The sequence below is a fragment of the Melanaphis sacchari genome, unplaced genomic scaffold (genome assembly GCF_002803265.2).
Source record: "Melanaphis sacchari strain LSU unplaced genomic scaffold, SCAv2.0 Contig254_pilon_pilon, whole genome shotgun sequence".
In the NCBI taxonomy this organism is placed as follows: Eukaryota; Metazoa; Arthropoda; class Insecta; order Hemiptera; family Aphididae; genus Melanaphis; species Melanaphis sacchari.
Window position 1 is genome coordinate 179625 of NW_020271128.1, and position 15980 is coordinate 195604.

Consider the following 15980-nt stretch of genomic DNA (forward strand, 5'->3'; position numbering starts at 1 on the left):
CCTTGATATTTATATCGTTCGGATTTCGAAAGGGAAAAGATAACTTTTGACTGTAAAATAAATCGGTGTGACGGTGTCCGTTGCATTAACTACTTAATTATTTATATATATATATATATATATATATATAATATAACGAAATTTTGACGGTTAACAATACTAAGTATAACAATAAGTTATAACAAAAACAATAACGTTCGGATCGGTGACCCCCAAAACAAAAATACTGATTTCCAAAACATTTTCGACAAAAAAATATTATTTTTTATTTCGACCATCTAGCACCATCAATCGTGGAATAATATTAACAGTTTGACCAGGCGATTACTCTTTCGCTTGCCATATCGACCTTAGTGGAACTCGCACACAAAAAACATCTATAATAATAATAATAATAATAATAATAATATTATACTAATAATAATAATTATTATAACTCTAATACACCATAAACACATAACATTTTTATAGACTTCAATGCAGGATTTCACACATCCAATTGTTTATCCAATAAATCACTCAAATTATTATTTATAGCTGATAAACTCGGAGTTTTCCTCTAGCGTTTATAGTTAATGTGTAGACTGCATTGTAGTGAATATATGCATTTAAGGCGGGTCGGAATATTAATAAATTGCCTACAAAAAATAAACAACTATCCATCCAGTAGTGGTATATAAATAATTCCCAATTATTTTTGAAATCTGACTTCGATTAAATGGAAAATTTAGAAATTTCTATATAGAGAATTTAAAGTGTATGCAAATATGCAATATATTATAAACATTTTGTATTTTCCTGGTGGATTTAAACAATTTATTGGTTTCTACTATTTCTAATCTAACCATATCTAGGTTGATCAACAGCAAATTCAGTATTTTATTTGCAACAAAAATTTTAATTTTAAATAGTAAAAACACCAGCTGTATAAATTGGTTTATTTATTTATTTACATCATAATAGTAGATATATTATATAATATCAACACCATTTACGTATTTTCCAAAAAGTTTAAAAGTTTAAATCGTGATTATTTGTATCTCAGATATAAGCACATTGTAAAAATAAATTCAAGGAAAAATACTGACATAAGGCATTATAAATCAATTGTTGGCACACTTCAGGAATCGCTATAACAATAATTATTATTACTTCCATTAAGAAACAATTAATCTTGATAAATTTAGTTGGTTAGAAAATTCAATAATTGCTGAAAAGCGTATACAGTATGAATATTGAAATTAAATTATTTGAAATTTTTAAGTTTCAGAGACAAATAAAGTAATTTACCTCATTAAAATTATCAAATACTAAAGTTATTATAGTGTGTAGTTGCAGTGAAATATTATTGTGGCCCATGTATGTAGAATAATGTATTTACACGTCCAAATCTTTGGTATTTTACACAATTATCTATAATTGTACTGTTAATTTATTTTTGACATATTACATGGTATTATAATATACAATCAAAACTTTTCTATGAAATCGTATATGATTCATCTAACCAGTAAAATAGTTAAATAGTATTTTAAGTTCAAAGATTAGATAATAAGAATTGTAATAGCATTGTTATAATATGATGACACATTTTTAATTAACGAATAATTATAAAGAAAAAAAAAGGTTTTAAGCACGGTGTTTATTGAAATATAATAGTATTATACACACAGAACCGACACCAGTGAACTATTAATATTAAAATTGATTTATGTATTAAAATATTTTCACAATGTTGCTAGAAATTACTCTATCAGTACTAGCTATGAAAACACTGTTGTCGTCGGTAACTAATTTAACGTAAAGACTCATGAGACTAAGCCGCAGATATCTAAGTGTATACATTTTTGGGGGCAGTTAACTACTAATAACCTTAACTAAATATGTTAATTACGTGTTATGACGATAGTATTAGTACAAAAATGTATAAATAATATATACAATCAATATTTTAATTAGCAGTAAATCCTATCAATATAATATATTTGTAATTAGTGATAGTTGTTGTAAGTTTAAGTGTGTACGCTGATTAGATGCACATGGATTTAGCACTAACAGATAGGTAGTCATTTTTATTTATAGTAATAATTGCTTCAAGAAAATATTTGACCATCAATTTTGAATTAGTCAAGACATACAGAAAAAAAATAATATCTGAGGCATAGTAAAATTATTTATCTAGGACATTGTGTAATCATAATTTCATTATTTAGTACCAGGATTTTTTTTTTTAATACGTACCAATACAATTAGTAATGTGATGATAAATCTCAAAACTTATTTATATTATTTAAATTGATTGTAATGTTGTTTTGACATTGAAAATCCATATTTTTTAAATGTCGCTTCATATCGTCTCTTTAAATTGAATTTAAAAATCTAAAAAGTAAAAGATTTTAGAATAGTGATTTATTAGTGATTACCTATATAAAATTAAAAATCAAAATCAAAAAATTAGGGCTGATCAATCTCATCTTAATGTCATAACAAATTTAAACATATTTTTAGGCATCTTATCACAAAGTTATAAATTATAATACATTTTTCAGTACGATTTATACATACACGATGTTTAATATAAAACTTAAATTGTTGAATACAAATTTTTGAAATATGCATGTGTGTGTGTTAGGTCCTATTTCTATTGTGCGATGTACTTTACTTTGTTTTACTCTACAGTAGTTTCATAGTTTTATGATATGAATTTTATAAAATCTTATATCATAATATGACGATTAAAATATATTTTAGAAAATTAAAATTAATATTAAGTTATAAAACGCAAGATTGACTATACCTAGGATATCTTAGAAACCATTTTAAATACTCCAACAATCAAAGGTAGTTTACACGATAAACAAAAACAATGTTATATTTTATATGCACACAATTTCCTAAAAAAAGTAATTTTCGTGGTAAATATGGAACGAAGCGTGTTACTTTAAGTAATTTTAGTATCTCGTTACGGGTTACTTAGTCTTTTTTTTTTTAAATAGCTAAGCGAATATTACAAGTATTATGGAAATATAAAATTTTACCATTGTTCAGATAGTTGTAATGATCATATTGAGAAAATCCACAGGATTTCAATTGATGACTGTACAAAGAGATTAATCGACTCCATCTTTTAATATTTTTAATTTATGCTAATAATATCAATAATCAATATGACCTCATTAATAAAATTATTGTTTTGCTGTTTTTGTAAATTTACTCAACAATCTTAATTTTATATTTCATAAATTTATTTTTATTTTTTCTATACCTAACCATTATTAGCATTTCATTAAATTTTGTATGTACATATATAACATATAAAATTTAATGTTTATTGCGAAAAATTTATTTATTAAAATGTTTAAGTTTTTCTGATTTGAACACGGGTTTTGAATTTAGATAAGTGATATTCAATTGCTGTACGTTAGAGACATTTTCAAACCAATACTCTTGGGACGTTTGCTAAAACTCATACTAGTGCAAGTACACTTCAAACTACCTACTTAAAAGTTGCACTATATTACCATTATCAGGTGATTTTTGATTGAGTACCAATCACACTCGTATTTATCTTCTGTAGACAGCGTATCTTCGTGTCCACAGGGACACAAACTACAAATAGTACTAATATATGTTATCGCTGTAGTATTTGATGCATGAGCTATTTATTTTGATGGAAAATATATCTAACCAATTTCAAGCATAATATTATAATGATAAACAATAATTTAAAAAAAAAATAGTTGAGTAAAAATCTATTACCATGGTAATTTATACAAAATATTGATGATTCTCGGGTGGGTGTTGACTATATTCATACATAGATTATTTTTTATAAACGGATGATAATAATTTATAGCTTAATAGTTGAAATGCGCATGCAATAGGTGAAAAAATTTATGTTTCTAAAATAAATACTTTTATTTTTATCGAATTTGATTTTCAATTAAATATACAATATAATAATTATTACTCTATAAATATGTTATTAATTGTAATGCTAAAATTATCAAATATTATTCAATGACATTATTAATTATATTTTACGGATGATGGAATGATGGATGATCAATAAACATTTCAAACAAATAAGATTTCAAAGTATATGCATAATAATGTGTAACATCGTGCTAATAATGAATTATTTAAAATAATATTATATCATATTATATTAATAAATTGAATAATTCTGAGTGGAGCGATAAATATATTAGTTTATATGTCTGACGTTATCTCTGAAATTTCACATATAGCAAGTTATAACTGAGATTTTCCAAATATTAAAAATGTTTTACAACACCAACAATTTAACTTGAAAAAAAATAGATGAGATTTATTAATACTTTAAGTAATAGTTGAATTAATAGGTAACGTATTGGTGCATATCATTTAGGCTTAAGTCAATCTTAAAGTGAATATGACTTATTGATTTGTATGAATATTTAAATAAAACTTAAAAAACATCTGTAAAATTAACTCCCATTAAGTTAAAAAATACATTAGTTTCAACAAAGTTTCTAAACTTAGATTTTTTAGGAATACATATAACATGAGCATTTGATATTTTGCCATAGAACAGCTAAGAATCGGGTAGTTTTTAGATTAATAATAAGATATAAATACTCCACCTAACTAAATTTTATCGCTTAACTTCTAATATTATTGTGGTAGATTTGAAATATTTTCATCATCACAACACATAAGATCGTAGTGCTTCTATAATGCAAAGTTTACTAAGCAATTTTAAATATTCTTAAAATAATGAAAACATTCACTTAGCCTTATTATTCTTCGAATCTTTTTTTTATTCTAATATATTAAATTAAAAATTCTAATTTTAACAAATATTATTGGAGCTTAAATCCGACATCATTTTTTTCTGATTTAAATTTCGGTTTTTGGTATCGATTTTGGTTATTACCATTCTTTTCCCGATATTAAATACCCATTTCAAACTCTAAAAATAGATTTAAATAAACCTATAGGTATTAGTTATAAATAAATATTTGTTTCATAAATATAATAAAGTAATCATAATAAAATCAATCAATTTTATGATATGGTTTTTAAAACCATAAAGTTTTCAATATCAATGTTTGCGATTGAAGTATTTATGTTCCAAATATAAAAACATAAATTGAATTAAAAGTCAATAAGCTTGTGAGCGTTTTGATATTTATTTAGTAAAATAACTTGTATTGCATTATATTTATATAATTTATGTGTCCCATCGTGGGTATTATATATTTATATTACACAGCATTATGTTACCAATATAAACAATACTATAATCAAATAATAAACCAACCTAGTTATGAAAAGTTTTATGTATGTATTTAATATTTGTTTAACTCTTATAGTTTAGTACCATAGTAACTGAGTGGAGAGGTATTGTCCCAGTGAAGTCCTAAATAGGAAAAGTTCAAGTTAACGAAAATATTTTGATAAAAGTTTACGAAATCTCTATCGCCATTTTTAACAAACTGAAAATATATTATCTCAATAAACCATTTATTTTTAACGGTTTTAACTACGCTTTAATAATTGTAAGTTAATTACCTATTTTTAATATTATTGAAAGCCTTTTAATATATTTTAAAATGTATTCATATTACTATTAGAAATATAATGTTCTATTGGTTGAACCTATAATGTATTATACTTTGAACTTATTTTGTTAAAATCATTATAGGTATATTTAAGCATAGAATTAGTTTTTACCTGCGGGTAATCTCAGAGATGACCAAATAGATTCTGACGTAGTTTTTAAATTTAAAGAACACGCACTATAAAAGAGTAACTCTAACATAGATTTAATTCCTGTCCACAGAATATTAATTGAAAAAATATGAAGACGCCTGTAACGCCTTCAGCCTAATTAAATACAATTGAACGAATTGAAAAAGTAAGGCTTTTTTCTATAGGAAACGTCGCGCAATGCTAAACGTACGACAAATTCTATTTATTTGATATTTCTAAGTTAATTTTAAAATAATACTTTTTAAAATCTATAATTTAAGCTTAACTAAAACGTACATTTGAAATATTTGTATTATGTAATCATAGTATTATGCTGTAGATAATGATTTTAAATATACGTTAATAAATAAAATAATCACAGAGTTCAATTATTAAACTATTTACAAAATGAGTTTTTTTTTTTACTAAAGGCTAATTTCAAAAAATACTTGACTGATTTTAATAAAAGTCTTATTAATAATTTTCTCGAAACACAATGAGATATAAAGGTTATTTTTAGTTTCTTTTTCAGTTTCTATAGTCGTTGCTATAGTTGACTATAGTCAACACATAAATTTCGGTTTTACTTACATTGATTGTATTATTTTGTTTAAATTTATAAGGTTACTATTTATGATATAATTAAAAAAAATAAATACATAAATAATATAAACTACCTAGCTGATTATTTTTGAGTTACTAAGGGTTTATTTTCATTTATTAATATTTTTTCATGAACATTTTAAATTAAAATACCAAAAATGAAATTACACTGAAATACAATGAAATACTGTAAGTAGAAATTATGAAAAACCATGTTTATATTTTAAAGATTTTTATTGAACATAAAACTTTTTATTTTATAGACAAAAACAAACTAATATAATTTCAATTTCTTATAAATAACTTAAAATTAGTATAAATATTTAGAAAATATCTTTATACTTCTATACTCTAATAATTTGATATATGAATAGAATAATATTATAGTTTCTACAGTAAATACTTTTGAAATTATAATAAAATTACTAGAATTGTTTGATAATAATTTATTATTATATATATTTGGTTGATTATCCAATGTCATCAAAACTTGAACTTAAATTGCTCTTGAAAAAAATATTTGAACCTTTGTACGTAAATTGTATAACTTGGTTATGCTAATACAACATTTTGTTGACAAAAATTAAAGTTTTTGAGTTATTCATGCATAATTAACAAACATTTTAGTTAAATTGAAAACTGGTTTTGAGTAAATATTATACTTTAAATAATTTTTATCCGTAAATTTTATTTTTCAAATTTTTATTTTTTCCCAATTAATTTTAAATAAGCAAAATATTTTACGTTTGACCAAGATCAATTTTACTTCAAAAATTTAACGAAAAAATTGAAAATTAAATCATTTTTTATTGATCCAAAAAGTGAACAAAGGGACGAAAAAGTTTCGGTCTGAATCTAAAATATAATTATTAATAATATTATGATTTGTTATTTCCACAAGAAACTAACATTTTAAGATATCACTTAAAATATCAAGCTTAATTAAAATAATAATTTTTATGATAATACCATTTATTTAGCTATCTAATAATTATTCACACCGAATCCCAGAAATTGTAGTTGATTGCTGCAGTATTGTAGATGTAGAAGTAGGTTATTTTTTTAAGTTTAAAAAATGTTTGAAGTATGTGTAATTCAGAATATTTATGATTTAAACTTAATCAGAGCGCCATGAATATTTACAGTGTATACCTCTACCTACCAAACTAATATCCAAATTTATTATTTCTTAAGTTTAATTATTAGTAATTAGTGTAGGTAACATGCCGTCAGAAATGAATTCGTATAAAATATTTACAAATAACGAAGGAAATTGCGCTTTTGTTAGTCCTGTGTACCTACATATTAAAATATATTGGTTGTATTAATATGCACTTTTCATGTTAAAATAACTGAAATTTAGTGTATTATAAATAAAAAAAATAATTATATGTATGGTACATTTGCGTGGGTATAATAAAATGGGTAGAACACGATTGCGTATTTGCATAGGTACTTTTTTCCTTTTTGGCAACACAATTACGTATATTTGTAGATGGGTTAAAAAATTTCTTTAACTAAAGAAAATAAATACGATTGTATTGATACTGTATGAAACTGTATGTAACGTTGTGAAATTTATTAATTTTATCATAAACCTAATACATATCTAGTAAAATATGTTTATTTCTAATTTCTATAGCAATCAATATAAAATAATAAAATATACCTAGTGAGAATAACTGAATAATAGTAAAATAATTAATATAAGATATATTTGAAATCATACACCTGATATCATTAGCAGTAAACGTAAGTAATAGAAGTTTAATGATAATGAAAAAAATTAAAAAATATTTATGAATTATTTTTAGTTCCCTCTTATAGTCGAATACTCGAGGTGGGTTACCCTGGTACGGTCGTACGGTATAATATACTGAATGCTGATATAAATATTGGCAACAAAGCTTAATACTTCGTACATAATTGCGTAGTTAAAATCTGGTAAAATCGTACGCAATCGTATAGGTAGCTTAAAAAGGTTTCACTGATAACGAACATACGCAATCGTGTTTTACCCAATAAAATTTATCTTTAAAACTATATACAGGTTCAGATAATGTTTGCTTGTATTAGAAAATGAACAAAATTTAATTCATAATAATAACAGTATACAACATTTGCTGGTTTCAAATCGATTTTTGCTATAAATCGTTTAATACTTTAGGGAACAGTTCAATCAAACTCTATCAATTAAACTAAGAAAATTAAATTAAATAAATTGATTGTTCACAAATTATTTCTCGAGCTCACGTTTATTCTATATGTATTAAGGTGTTAAAAATGTAATTTTCAAAAAGTACGTTGTAAAATTAGCTTACTTATTAAATTTTGATTAAACCTGAATTTCTCGCTTAATGTAGAAAATATATTTGATTTATATGTATATATTTTTGTTTATAATACTGTAAGTAATCTGTTAATTATTTCTAGTAAGCATTAGAAACAATTAAAAAGAAAATATGTCTGCAAATGTAACACAAGATCTTTCGTAACTGTTATGCGATACCGCCGATACCATTTCATAGAACTGTCTTTCACAAGTTTTATTATTTACAAATGACAACATTATGTGATTGAACAATGATATTTATCAAGTTCCTCAGTTTTTTAAAATTAGTATATTATAAGGTTATCTAAGTCATAGTTATCTAATGCCGTACTAACCTTTAACAATGAAGATGTAGATGCCATCATAAATCTATGAGCCCCGTCTGTCACCCATGAAAACCGCGTACCTATGCGAGGCAGATTACAAACTTGGATTATGAATAGTATTGGAACGTGATAACAGCAAAGATGGATACAAGCTATCGTATTTCTATACTAAGTTCAGCGCATTAAATTCAGCATTGATGAGCGGATTATGTCTTTATCATTCTCGATCATTTTTAGTTTAGCATAAACTTAGTGATTTTCGATTATATAAAAACATTAGTTGGCGATATTTGTGATGCATCATAAAAAAAATGAAATGAAATGACTGTGGTGATGATCGTGTCTCATTTATTATTCGTATACCAGTAGCTGTCAAAGACAGAAAACTTTGATTCGTCTCTGATGATGCGATAAACTAAGTTGATTACTTTTAAACTACAACTTCTATTTAAATTTAAATCTAAAATTCAACATTAATTTTAATCTAAATTTCGACCTCAATAAATACTACACATATTGTTAAATGATTTTCATTTAGTTATAAATATATTTATTTTTTTTTTATAAAAAGCCAGATAGGTGTAAAATTAGAAGTACAGTGTTTAACGAGGAATACATTATTGATGGAAAAATCAAAATATTCCAACAAATTGTCTATGAAGTTTAATAAGTCTATTTGAAAACGTTGTTAGGTGTTTAACAGTTTAATCTAAAACGTAATGCTTTATATTAAGGTTATATGAAGTACGACGTATACAATTTAATGCGAGGTGTTTTAAAAAAAGGGTTCCAATAAATTCCAAGAATATGTACAACGGGTTTATTTGAACATTTTTGGACATGTTTTGAAAATTAATGGTAACATTGTAATGCCAACTCCACGGTCCTAATAACCGAATTCTAACAAACGCACAATCATTTTTTTTTGTTATATATATCTTATATAATAAATATATTCATATTTGTATGATGTTTTAGATTAGAACGTAACATCCATGGAAACTACATAACATTGCGTTACTCGTGAAGTGGCGGTGTACTTGGAAAGCACATGTCGTTACAAGTGTAGACAGCAATATTGGTTTTCATCGCTCTTACTTCTTATAGACCAAACGATCAATTAAATATATTTTAGTAAACATATTGCATCGAGTGAACAATTTTTTTCAATTTTTTCTAGAAATTCGAATAAAATACACCATATAATAGTAGAGCGCTTATTTAAAATCTTAGTGATTTTTCGGTAAACTAAGTTCCACCTATTACATTTACTTGAGTGAACATTCTTTTATTATGTATAATATTAGATTTTTAACTTTTTTTATTCAGTTTTTATTGAATATATACAATTGGTAATGGAAATTCTAGGAATTTGTCGATAGTTTATATAATATTATGTCGTTACATTTTAACTTTTTTAACTTTTTGTTCGTAAACGATATTTTTATTGCAACAACATTCATAATGCGGCTTTATGAAAAATAAAATATTATATTGTATAAATATTTACTTAATTTGAGTCCTAATAATGACACCATACAAACTTTTTAACTTGTACAACAATCAAATAATATGTCGTATTTTTTCCTTTTATAATAAAGTTATAAAGGTGTCTAGCTTTTACATCTATCCTGATAATAATTATTCACTTAAGAATCTTTTTACTTGAAAGTTACCATGATATTTTAATAAATTGGTTTTATCATATATATATATATATATATATATTGTAGACTGTTGTACAAAACAACATTACATATATAATTATTGTATATATTATTTAAAATTATTTTTTATAATATCAAGAGTTTTTTGTTTTAAAGTTGTAACATAATTTTAAACATATTTTAGCATAGCATAGTTAAAGGGATAAGAGTATACTCACTCGAGTTTTGTTAAAAAACCACATTTATTTTTTACTGTTTATGTCTCGTCTACAAGACAAGTAACATAACAGTACTCAAGATTGTACTTCAATGAATGTGAGGAATTGTACCATATTGTTATGTGTAGGATGTGGCTTGATATACTATACATGCCACGAGGAATATTCAAATTCCTATAATTCAGTACATTCGCCTCTCATCTGCCACTCTTGTCTCTGTTATGAGACGATTGTTTTACGAATCTCCTCTCATTTCCCTCCAATGGCTATATATGCTGTACAATAAATATGCTTTTAGAATTTAAATTGTCAATACATAATATTATAATATTATTATATATTTTGTGTGTGGCGTGTGCATTGTGCATAAAACAAATAATACTCATAGAACGGTGATGTATGGCACTTTTTTTCACAATCACATAGGGGGAGGTAAAGCAGAAAAAAAACTAGATAAAAATAAACCTATGTTTATTTAGTATTTTTTGTTTGATAAAAAAATATTGTTATGAGTTTGGTTAATTTGACATAAACGTATAGTAAAAACAATCAACAGTACATTGTAAAATAAACAAGGTTGAGTATTACAATTGAGTAGGTTTGGGTAACAGAGTGTATCGTCATTAAATAATTAAAAGCGATTAAACATATGAATCCAAACCTAAGAAATGTAAAAATATATTTATAAAAATTATAATAATAATAATATAATGGGGATTCGTGATGAAATGTCGACGAGCACTGCTACTACTTATATACCTGAATATATATCCGATTTCCAGTCAAATAGACGTAGTGCAGCGTTAAATTTTAGGTAGCTGTCCTAAAAAGTGTTTAAAGAAAATAAAATCATAAATCATCGAAGAACCGACAACTTCTCATTCGTTCAACGCGTGCGAAGTCTAAAGAAATCGAGTTATTTTACTTGGGCGGTTCTGTGTATAAAATAAATAAAAACGATAACTATACTTGTTTTTTTTTTTTTTTTGGTAAGGATACCGTGCTCTACTGCACATTATAAATATAGAAGTTAAAAAAAAAAATTCCAATATTTGTAAACATTGCATGGTGAAGTATACAATACGCCGGACAAAGAATAGCGTTCGTGGAAAACAGAAAAAGAAACGTTAAAAATAAATAATCAAAATAACGTTATACTCGAAACAGCTCAACTAAACTCGATTAAAGGCGTTTCACCGTCGTACTAACGCGAGTCGTTTATGAACATTATGAAATCTCTCTGTTTTTATTTATTTTTAGGTTCGATCAAGCGTATTTTTCTTGCGTTAAAAAAAAATGTTAGTTTTTTTTTTTTTTTAACATGCTCTCACACACGAATATCATCATTTTTGTACTAACCAAAAGATATTTTTATGATGGATTAACCTCTTTTCCTCTCACCTTATAAAAATTCCCTACATCAACACCCTCAAATGTGCTCATTTTATAAGCTTCTTTATTTCATGCCCAAACATATATAAATTACATTTTAAACATAATATAGATAATTTTTATCGGTTTTTGTGTAAAGTATTAACGTAACAAATATATAAGTAAAATAGAATGTACCTACATTTTTTTTAATCTTAGATAGATACATTAATACAATTGTTTATAATAAATAGCTAATGTCTGACAACTTATTTTTTATTGCATAATAAGAGATAATATAATGTCACTGTAAGAAAAAAAAAATAAGACAACCTTTAACTACGTGTCTGTGGAAAAAAATAATATAAAAATAAACACCTACAAAAAAGTCCTATTTTATTAACTTAGGTTAAGTTGAGTAAATTATTATACAAACATAATTAAATAAGCCATTGCTAGGGCGTATAAAATGATAAAAACTAAATTACCCACATTTTTTAAAAATTTTATTGAAAATTAAGATCCATAAAATTACAGTTTTAATGTTTAATGAAATAGCACATCATTTTAAATGTTTTGCTTTGTAAAGAAGTATCTCAAACTATAATCAAGTTTATTTTTACCATCTTTTAGTATTTTATTTACAGATAACATTGATGCTTGCCAATAATCATTCAAAGTAAATAAATAAAAGTATACATTAAAGAATATTTTTCTATGTATTTAATTATGAGTAATGACAGAAACATCGAAAATCACAATTATAACAAGGCAATAAAATATAATGACATTTCAAAAATAGATAATATATAATTTTTTATTTTAATCGTCAGGGATTACTTGGATAGTAGATTTTTGGTAAAGAAAGAGTAGGTATATTGAATGACGTGATAAACGCTAGTTTGGCATTTCTTCACTTTTCTTCGGGCTCGTTCAAAATTAGAATCGCTTAAGAAATCAAGATATAAAAATGTCAAAAACAAAAACAAATTATCAGAAGTGTTCTTTGTTAAGTAACAAAATAGCCATTTTTTTTTTAAACTTCTCGTTAAAAACTCGATAATTAACGGGTTTTATTTTTTGTACGTATATTTTATTGTATAGTATATATAGTTGTTAAATTCACAGCCTAAGCAATTTAAAATACTATGTTAAATTAAAATGTAAAATACCCTTTTATAGATTTTTCTTAGTACAAAATAATATTATTAAATGCCATGTGTTAAATTTCGTAAGAGTTTAAATTAAGTTATAATTGTAATTTACGATTTTAGAAAGATATCTAGAATTGGATTTATTTAATTACTTATTTCAAAAACTAGAGAAAAATTTGAAAGCTGGTAAAGAAAATTTAATTTAGATAGTATTATTAAAATTCAATAAATTTACACAACTTTTAACGTTTGTTTTTAGTAAAACGATGAATCAAAATCTATAGTGTGACGATATTCAAATACAATACCTACATTAATATCTACGTGATGCATTTAAAAAAATTATATTTATTTGAATTATTAGAAAGTTGATTAGTGAATGCGAGAACTGCAGTGATATAACAGTCTTGTATGTATTAGGAAAACAATAGGTTAATTAAATGAAAGATTTTAGTATGTGTTTAATTTAATTAAAATGATATTTTTGTAATTCTAAAAAAAATGCACAGTAGTTAAATAACTCCATGTACCTATACGTATTAAGATAAAATACTGGGTGTAACTTTTTTAAACGATTTCGATTCAAAAATTGAGAAGGGTAGAATTATTTAGAACCCGAGACACATATCTGAACTAGATAACGAATGATTTCAATTAATTTTGAAAAAAAAATAAAAATAATAATAATAATGCATCTTAAAGTAATAAAAAGTACGTTTTCGATAGGTAATTTTTTACAAATAATATAGTACTATACCCGTTATCACTGCCATCGCCCACGAATGCATACGATAGCAGTGAGATCGATAAAATAATATTAGTATAGAAATAACACTGTTATATTAAATGGTACGAAAATTCGTATCGTCAAGTCAATAAATTTCTTTGGCTGCGACTGGAATCCGGAAGTAGTGGTATGATGTAGGTCTGACGTTTCGATTAATATTTAAATGACAGTCGTTTGCGTGTATATTGAGTGCGTAGACGCCCCTCGCAAGACTTTCGGAATATTCGAATTTCTGCTCATCGCAGCATAAGTCCTATAATTGCTATTACAGCAGATGCGTATTCTTGAAGCATATAACATTGAAAGAGATATTTGATCAAAACTACATGGTTTGAAAACTATAGTAAATAATATTGTTGACTTTACAAAACAAAACGTGAATTTTATAAACGTACCTATTTAGTGGAGCATAATATTTTAATAAATACTGAATTAATTACTAAACCATGGTAATAACTGATTGATTCGTGTGTAAAAAATAATAATATTAGGTATAATATATTCTCGAATACCAAAAATTATTATATATTATCATTATTATTTATTTATTTACTATTATTATTTTTTTTAATCTACTATACAGTATACAATCTATAATAACTGGAAAATGATAATATTTTATTTATACATTCGTGTATTAACACTAAATTATCATTAGTAAGATTTTGATTGGTCGACTTTTACGCGGATGTAGGATTCGTATCTTATGAATTGTGAAAACAGTTGATAGACGTTACTACGTTACATTCAATGGATCACGTGATCTTTTAATTTGTATTTTTCATTCAATTTTTATTTAGACAAAAATGTGTATATTCCAATATATATTAACTTTAAATATGTTTAAATGTTTTAAGTAACTGTGTTAATTTTTTCGATTATATTAGAAGCCGATCAATACGAGTCATTTTATATAAATAGTTGTATTTTGTAACGTGAATGATATTATAATAATCTTTTTTTACTTAACCATGTTTTTCATGGAATTAGTGAAAACATTTGGCTAAGATACTTAATACTCGTATAAACACAGTAATATTATTATTTAAAATTATCGACATGTTTATGTTGATAAACAGCTGCTTGCTTAGTTTATTTAAATTATGATAGATAAATTTCGATTTCGTTATTTTGTTTAAAAACCTCATCTCGTAGTTTTAAATATCTGCCATAATCTACTATATGTAACCTACTTGGTCTGCAGGTAATTTAAAACTGAAATCGGACCAAATTTCAATTTGAACAGATTATTTAAACTTAGCTTTATTTTTGACATAAATGCATACTGGATTCAAATTACTCAACAATATATATTATTGGAAATAATGAAGTTTAGACAAACGTTTTTAGACAAAACTGTGTGTTGAACCTGTAACACTGGGCTTAACGTTCTAAAATCAAAAGATTGATTTATTTAATAATTCTAAAGTTATATGATAGTGTACTATGATTCTAATTATGAAAACTTGAGGATATTTTGATTATTTTACAGTACTATAATCTAAACTAGGGGTCACTACTAAATATCAGCCCATGAACAAATTTTATCTGGCCTGCAGACGAAAAATGAATAACATATACTACGACAACATTAAACATGTTATTGTATTTAAATTTAAATTTAATTTTAAATTGTTTCAAATATTTATATAAAAAAAGTAATGTTTTCAGAGTTATATCCAATTTTAAAATAATACCTATTATATGTTGAAAATATTATGTAATTAGAATTTTCAATTTTGATGACCTGTGAAAAATTTTCAGATTCTTAACGTGGCCCTTCAAA